The sequence below is a fragment of the Moschus berezovskii genome, chromosome 9, assembly GCF_049115385.1.
Source record: "Moschus berezovskii isolate FMDL1 chromosome 9, NW_MosBer_1.0, whole genome shotgun sequence".
Taxonomy (NCBI): domain Eukaryota; kingdom Metazoa; phylum Chordata; class Mammalia; order Artiodactyla; family Moschidae; genus Moschus; species Moschus berezovskii.
The window spans coordinates 35702498-35709607 of record NC_142468.1 but is presented as its reverse complement, the minus strand read 5'-3'; the positions used below and the strand labels follow the sequence as shown (position 1 = coordinate 35709607).

The following is a 7110-nucleotide window of genomic DNA, read 5'->3' as shown; positions in this document are numbered from 1 at the left end:
CACAGTGAACCAGAGCCTCTGTCAGCATGCAGGGACCAGCACGTGTGCTGAAGTACATCTATGGCCAGGAACTGAGTCCTTGTTGCCAGAAAGCCTGTTTAGGTTCCTTGAGTAAATGTCTCAGCCTTATTTGCTGGTGTGTCTTTCTTATTCTTTCTAATCTGGGTGCCAGTGTTGTTGTTATCTACGGATCTCAACATGAAGCAGCATCTTTATACTGGGCCACATCACGGTTAAGCCCATTCCTTCTTGACTTCATTTCTGGGATGGTTTTTGTTTGCTTATGTGCCTGCTTTTGAGGTAAGGTACTTCCTAAAAATATGGGTATGTTACAGTATGTTTATGGGGGATATGTGACTTTTATCCATTCAATAAATTTTTATTGTACATCTTCTAAGAACCAGGCTGAAGGTCTAGGGAACAGCGAATGAGAGACATGATGGTATCTTTATAGAGCTAAGGGGGCCATGGGGGTTCCAGATCATGGAAAGTCCAGTGACAGGCCACTGAGCCAGGTAAAGGGCAGCTCCCAGGAGAATACAAGGTCTCGGCTAAGGCCTGATAGGGAGGGTACAGGCAGAGAAGGGAATTTAGGGTGGGGTGTGGCAGAGTAGGATGGGGGGGTGAGGGGGTGGAGCAGGAGGTATAGGAGAGGGTGATGGATGGTTTAGGCGTGTTTCTACCTTCATCTAAATGGCTCTCCCCTCCTATTGTCAGGCAGGTACGTGGTAATGACGACATGACAATTCTGTACATAGAATTTCACTCTTAAAGCATTTCTGAATGAGAACCAGAGCAATCACATTTTAAAATAAATCGCGTTTATGGATTGCAAGTTAGGAATCAAGACTTGGCTTAAACATGTCTTAGTCTATTCAGACTGTTGTAACAAAAATACCACAGACTGGTTAGGTTAGAAACAAGAGAAATATATTTCTCCCAGCTCTGGGAGGTAGAAGTCTGAGATCAGGGTGCCAGCATGCTGGGGTGAAGGCCCATGGCCACATACAGACTTCTCACTGTGTCTGGGGCAAAGGGTCTCTTGTATAAGGGCACTAACTCCATACATGAGGGCTCCTCCTCATGACCTAATCACCTCCCAGAGGCCCACTTTCTAATGCCGTCACCTCAGGGCTTAGGTTTTAACATATGGATTTTGGGAAGGCATATTCAGACCGTGGCAAGCATGATATCTGCTCTGAAATGTTCCTGACCATGTGTGGCCTGTCCACCCAAAAGCCATACCCAACCTCCTTCTCTTTTGTTGCCTCCTATTATAGGTGCTGAAAAGCCAAATACTTTTCTAGCTTTCCTTGCAGCTTAGAGTGGCCGTGTAACCCAAATTTGGGCTGTGAACCCCAAGTAGAAGTCTGTAAGAGGGGCTTCCAAGAAAAGAAGTTCTCTCTTGATTTATTAAAGCAAAAAAAAGCAAGCACATGATCTAGTCCCACCCTTTGGCCTTTCCCCTTTCTCCTGCCTTGAATATAGACACAGTGGCTAGAGATGCAGTGGCCATTTTGTGACATGAAAGACAAGCCAAAGAAATGGCACAAAGGGCTCCCAAATCTTTGAAATTCTTACCCGTCCCTGTGACATCTCGCTTTCAGACTTCTGACTATGTAAATAGAAACAAAAAACAGTTTGTTTAAACTGCTTTAGTTGATTTGCAGCCCAAGTCAATCCTGTTACACAGTGCTAGGCAGAATCTAGTAGTCCTTTTTCTGAGTTTCTGTTTGCATGTTTTACAGTCTTGTATTCCATTATCACTGACTATTATTTTTTGCTTGTCTGACTTTCCCATTACTGTGAGCTTCTTTGGGTCAGGGACTATCTTATCATTTTGGTGACCCCAAATCTACTATAGTGCCTGGCACATAATAGCCGCCTCGTAACGCTTTGTGAAGTGAGTGAAGAAGTGAGTGCAAAATGTAGTCATGTGAAGGATGATGTGGGGAAGGAGACCTAAGTGTAGTGAGACCAGGGAAGAGGTTGTAGCAGGGAGAATCCAGGCAAGAGGCAATGAGAGGAGACTAGCGCACAATACAGTCAAAAGGCTAAAGGTGATCCCAAGAAACCAAAGGGCGAGATGTCTACTTATGCCTTCTTTGTGCAGACGCGCAGAGAGGAACATAAGAAGGAAAACCCAGAGGTCCCTGTCAATTTTGCTGAATTTTCCAAGAAATGCTCTGAGAGGTGGAAGAAAAGTCGAAATTCGATGAAATGGCCAAGGTGGATAAAGTGTGCTATGATCGGGAAATGAAGGATTACGGACCAGCTAAGGGAGGCAAGAAGAGGAAGAAGGACCCTAATGCCCCCGAGAGACCACTGTCTGGAATTTTCCTATTCTGCCCTGAATTCCACCCCAATATCAAGCCTACAAACCCTGGCATCTCTATTGGAGATGTGGCAAAGAAGCTGGGCGAGATGAGGAATAACTTAAGTGACAGTGAGAAGCAGCCATACATCAACAAGGCAGTGGAAGCTGAAAGAGAAGGATGCCGCAAACTATAAGTCTAAAGGGGAGTTTGATGGCCCCAAGGGTGCTGCTAAAGTTGCCCAGAAAAAGGTGGAAGAGGAAGACGAAGAGGATGAGGAGGAGGAGGAAGAGGATGAATAAGAAAAAAAAAAACTGTTAAAAAGAGGCAATGAGAGTACGAGCTAAAGCAGGACCATGCAGATGAGAGAAAGGGTGGATTCAGGGGTTATTTAGGGGACAGAAGGGACAGGACTTAGTAAGAACTTGGGGAAGAGAGGGAGGGAGAAGGCTCAAGGATAGAGGAGAGCCTCTTAATATGGAGTGGGTTTGAGTGTCCACTGGTTCAGTGATCTTGGGTTAGTTACTCAGACGTGTTGGCACCTTTGTCATCTCATCTGCAATTGGATAACAGTAACACACTCCAGGAGTTGGTGATGGGCAGGGAGGCCTGGCGTGCTGCAGTCCATGGGGTCGCAAAGAGTCGGACACAACTAAGTGACTGAACTGAACTGAACACACTCTTAGATTTGTTGTAGGAGGTAAATGGCTTAGCACCTGTAAATTCCTTATAACAGCGCCTAGCTCAATGGCAAGCCACTCCAGTACTCTTGCCTAGAAAATCCCATGGATGGGGGAGCCTGGTGGGCTGCAGTCCATGGGGTCACTAGGGGTCGGGCACGACTGAGCGACTTCACTTTCACTTTTCACTTTCCACTTTCACACATTGGAGAAGGAAATGGCAACCCACTCCAGTGTTCTTGCCTGGAGAATCCCAGGGACAGGGGAGCCTGGTGGGCTTCCGTCTATGGGGTCACACAGAGTCGGACACGACTGAAGTGACTTAGCAGCAACAGCATCAGCAGCTCACTGTAGATATTCCATAGTTGTTATCAGTTGTCATTGTCATTGTCAATATTGGGGCAGGAGAGCAAGAAACTAAGGAGGCTGTTGAGAGAGGTGAGAATAAGCAGGAGCGGGGTTCAGGAGGAATGGGAAGGAAGGGCCAGGTAGTGAGGAGAGTGATGCTGAACACCTGGAAAGAAAGGCTTTATTTAAAGTGGGACTGAAAGCATTTAATGTTCTCGAGAGGAATGGCTTTAGGTACAGGCTGCTTTTATTCATGACTTGTGTCAACTGGTTATGCTGTTTTGATTATTGTTTTAAACATGTCCCAGGGGGCCGAGGGTAAGAAATGAAGAGATGAAGATGCTCATTTTTAATGTGAAGAATTGTAAGCTATTGTAGGACACAGTAGGAGCCTCGGGAGGGTTGTGCCTAACAGATTTCTGAGACAATTAATGCAGCCCAACAGCAAGGATAACATTAGAGGCACCAGTGAGGGCCGTTAGCCTGGAGGCAGTGGAAGATCCTGCATAATGAGCAGGATAAGATGGCTGGGAGGGAACTATACTCAGCTGCTGCAATCGGCACCGTTTATTAGGTTTCAGGGGAACAGTGACAAAAGCTCCGCTTATGTAATGCGTACAGGGGTCAAGTATTTTATACATTACTTCATTCTCTGCAAGATTGGGATGTTCTTATGTCCATTTGAAGGATGAGAAAACTGAGGACTGAAGATATTAACATTGCCAAGATCCACCAACCAGAAAGATGTAGAACCAAGATTCAGACCAAATCTGGTCACCAAGACTTGGCTGTTTCCCTTTTTACTGGTTGTAGTTTATGACACTCCTGCTCAGGAAATTTTATTGGAGTTTTTGCCTCTGTATGACAGGAGGTGCTTTTCTTTTTTAAAAAAATAATTTTATTTATTTATTGTTGGCTGCACTGGGTCTTTTTTCTCTGGTTGCGGCGAGCAGGGGCTACTCTCTGGTTGTGGTGGGTTGGCTTCTCATTGTGGCGGAGCACCCAATCAAGGGTAAACGGGCTTCAGTAGTTGCGACTCCCGGGCTCTAGGGTGCAGGCTCAGTGTTGTGGCCCACCGGTTTAGTTGCTCTGTGGCATGTGGGATCCCCTCCTCAGTGTGGGCGGGCCTCATCCCATCAGTTGGAGGCTTGAATAGAACAAAAAGACTGACACTCTCCCAGATAAGAGAGAATTCCTCCTGCCTGCCTGCCTTTGAGCGAGAACATCATTTTTTCCCGCCTTCATACTTGAACTGAAACATCAACTTTTCCTGGATATCAAGACTGTTTGTCATCAGCCTGAAACTTTGCCCACAGCATTCCTGGTCCTCCAGCTTGCTGACTCACCCCTGCCAGCCTCCATAATCCCATGAGCCAATTGATTATGATGGATTTCTTTCTGTCTGTGTGTGTCACACACACCCTTTTTCTGGAGACCTGTGATGAAGACACTGCAGTGCTGTGCACATAAACGCCAAGTGATAGTGAAGCAAGAAAGCAAATTTCCCTGCAAAATGCAGGAGACAGAAACTATATTACAGTTATATGTGGACTCGGAGCAAATATTATTCCTTGTACTTTGTAGTAAGGACTCTGATTTCAGGACAGGACAAGTCATGGTAGCAAGGCACTGATGAACACTGGATGGGGAAGTTGACAACTCTCTTACTCGGACCCCAGGGGCCCCGCCACCAGACTTCCATCACAGCCTCTGTGAATGCTATAATGATCACAGGGTTCACTCACCAGTCTGGAGGCTCTTTCCCCAGACACAGGAGTAAAGAGGGAAGTGAGGAGGGTATACATCACACAAAACAGAATCTGCATAAAATGCAAAACCAAAGAAAAGGAGGACCTTTCCTTTAGCCATATCTGGCTGAAGCTGTTCATCAGTTCCTCACAAGGAGAGACTGGAAGGTGGTAGAGAGTCTACCCCACTGTAGATGAGTTGTCGTTTGTTGTGTATAATTCTGATTAGCTGAAATTATAGTAATAATAACAGTGAACATTTATTGTATGATCACTATATTCCAACTGCTGTGCTAAGTACCTTAAGGGTATCATCTCTTTTAACTGTCGCACTAAATGAAGTAGATTCTCATATTACCTTATCATATAAATGAGAAAAGTGAGACTCAAAGAGACTCATCGACTTGCTAAGATTGCATAGCTACTGAGTGGCCTGATCAAGGTTTCATGCAGGCAGTGTGATGTACAGCCTGTATTCTGAGCTCCACTCCCTGGAGTGAAGGTCGCCATTCTCATCTGGTTCTTTTGGCTGACTTCATAAAGTTAAAGATACCTTCCAAGTTCCTGAATGGAGTGGTCCCCATGTGGCAACTGCAGTCAAGATTGTGGTGTCCAGACTGGGATGATGAGGTACATGGCTCGCCTATTCAGTGCTGCCTGAGTCAAGCTGTGTGGGACTGGACGTGCCATTTTTTTAGGTGGCAGTTCTCACTAACAGAGACTTTTGCTGCTTCTTGGCATGTCAGCATTGTAGTTAGATCACTTCTGAATACCCAGGAATTGGTTCCAAATCCTCTTGTCCCTCAAGCTATATGGTAATAGGTAAACGATCTAAACCTCTAGATCTTGTATCTGTTAAGGAGGGATTCTAGCACCTGTTTCATTAGATCATTGTGAGGATTAAAGGATAAACCTGGGTCAAGCATATACAATGCCTGGCACTCAGAAGGGACTTAAGGAATGTTTGTCTCCTAAAGGAAGAGTTGTAACTTTTTGGTCCTGCATCCTTTAGGGTTTTTTTTTTCCCTCCAATACACATGAATAGAGCCCTTCAGTTCAATCTAACATATTTGTTGTGTACAAATTGATATGTGTACAAATTGATCTTGCAGCATTGATTCCCAAGGGTCCCTGGCTCCTGGGGTGGGTCGGCAGACTAGGCCCTTGGTTTGTTACAGATCTTGGCATGGGCTTGCAGGGCCTACTGGAAGCTCTGAAGAACTGAGACCACGATGGCCTCTTCTGCTTCCCCTTTAGGGACTGGAGTACAAAGTTCTCTAGCCTCAGTGTAGGGAAACTAGCACAGACTTAGCTGTGTGCCCAATGGTTCATATCCCGGAACATGAATTCTGGAGAGCACCTTCCTACTGCACAGTAAAAAGAAGTCCAAACCTTTGCATCTCAGAGGTGGCAAAGGTGGCATTTTCTTCAGCAACAGGGAGGCACATGAGTGAAGAAGTTTGTGTAGTCGCAGATTTCCCTTTCTCCCTCATTTATCTCTTAACACCCTAGAGGACCTGGTGGAGTCTTGACTCCTCCATGGAGTGGAGACAGAGGCTAACGCTTGTTCCAAGGGCTGCGTGCGTGACTCCGGTTGTGTCAAAGGTGTTCGCTCAGGAACAAGCTGTTTGCTCTTCATCCTGACATCTGCTCAGTGTAGGTGCTGGAGCTATTTTGGGTAGCTGACTACAGGAATTACTTCCTATCAACCCCGAACGGATCTCATGAGCCTACGATTGCTCTGAAACTCTGTATGTGTGTGTGCCTGATAATAAGTCTGATTTAGAGGCTTAAAGAGTTCCCTATGGATTTTTCTGCCCTTTCTCATGACCACTGGTTCTTCTTTAGCCAGTAGGGGATAAAGTCTTTCAGGAAGAGAATCCATGCTGAACACAGCCTGGTCTGTACATGCTCTTCTGGCTGTGCTGGGTGCCCAGAGCTGAGCAGATGCACCTTTACAGGAACCAGGGAGCCTCAGGAAAAGGGTGCCCTCTGGGTTTGCATGGAGCTCTGGGCTTG

The 7110-nt window shown here is 45.9% G+C and overlaps 1 pseudogene; it reads left to right on the top strand.

Moving 5' to 3' along the window:
* The first annotated feature begins 467 nt into the window (after nucleotides 1–467).
* LOC129563311 (high mobility group protein B3 pseudogene) lies at nucleotides 468–2617 on the top strand (annotated as a pseudogene).
* The last annotated feature ends 4493 nt before the right edge of the window (nucleotides 2618–7110 follow it).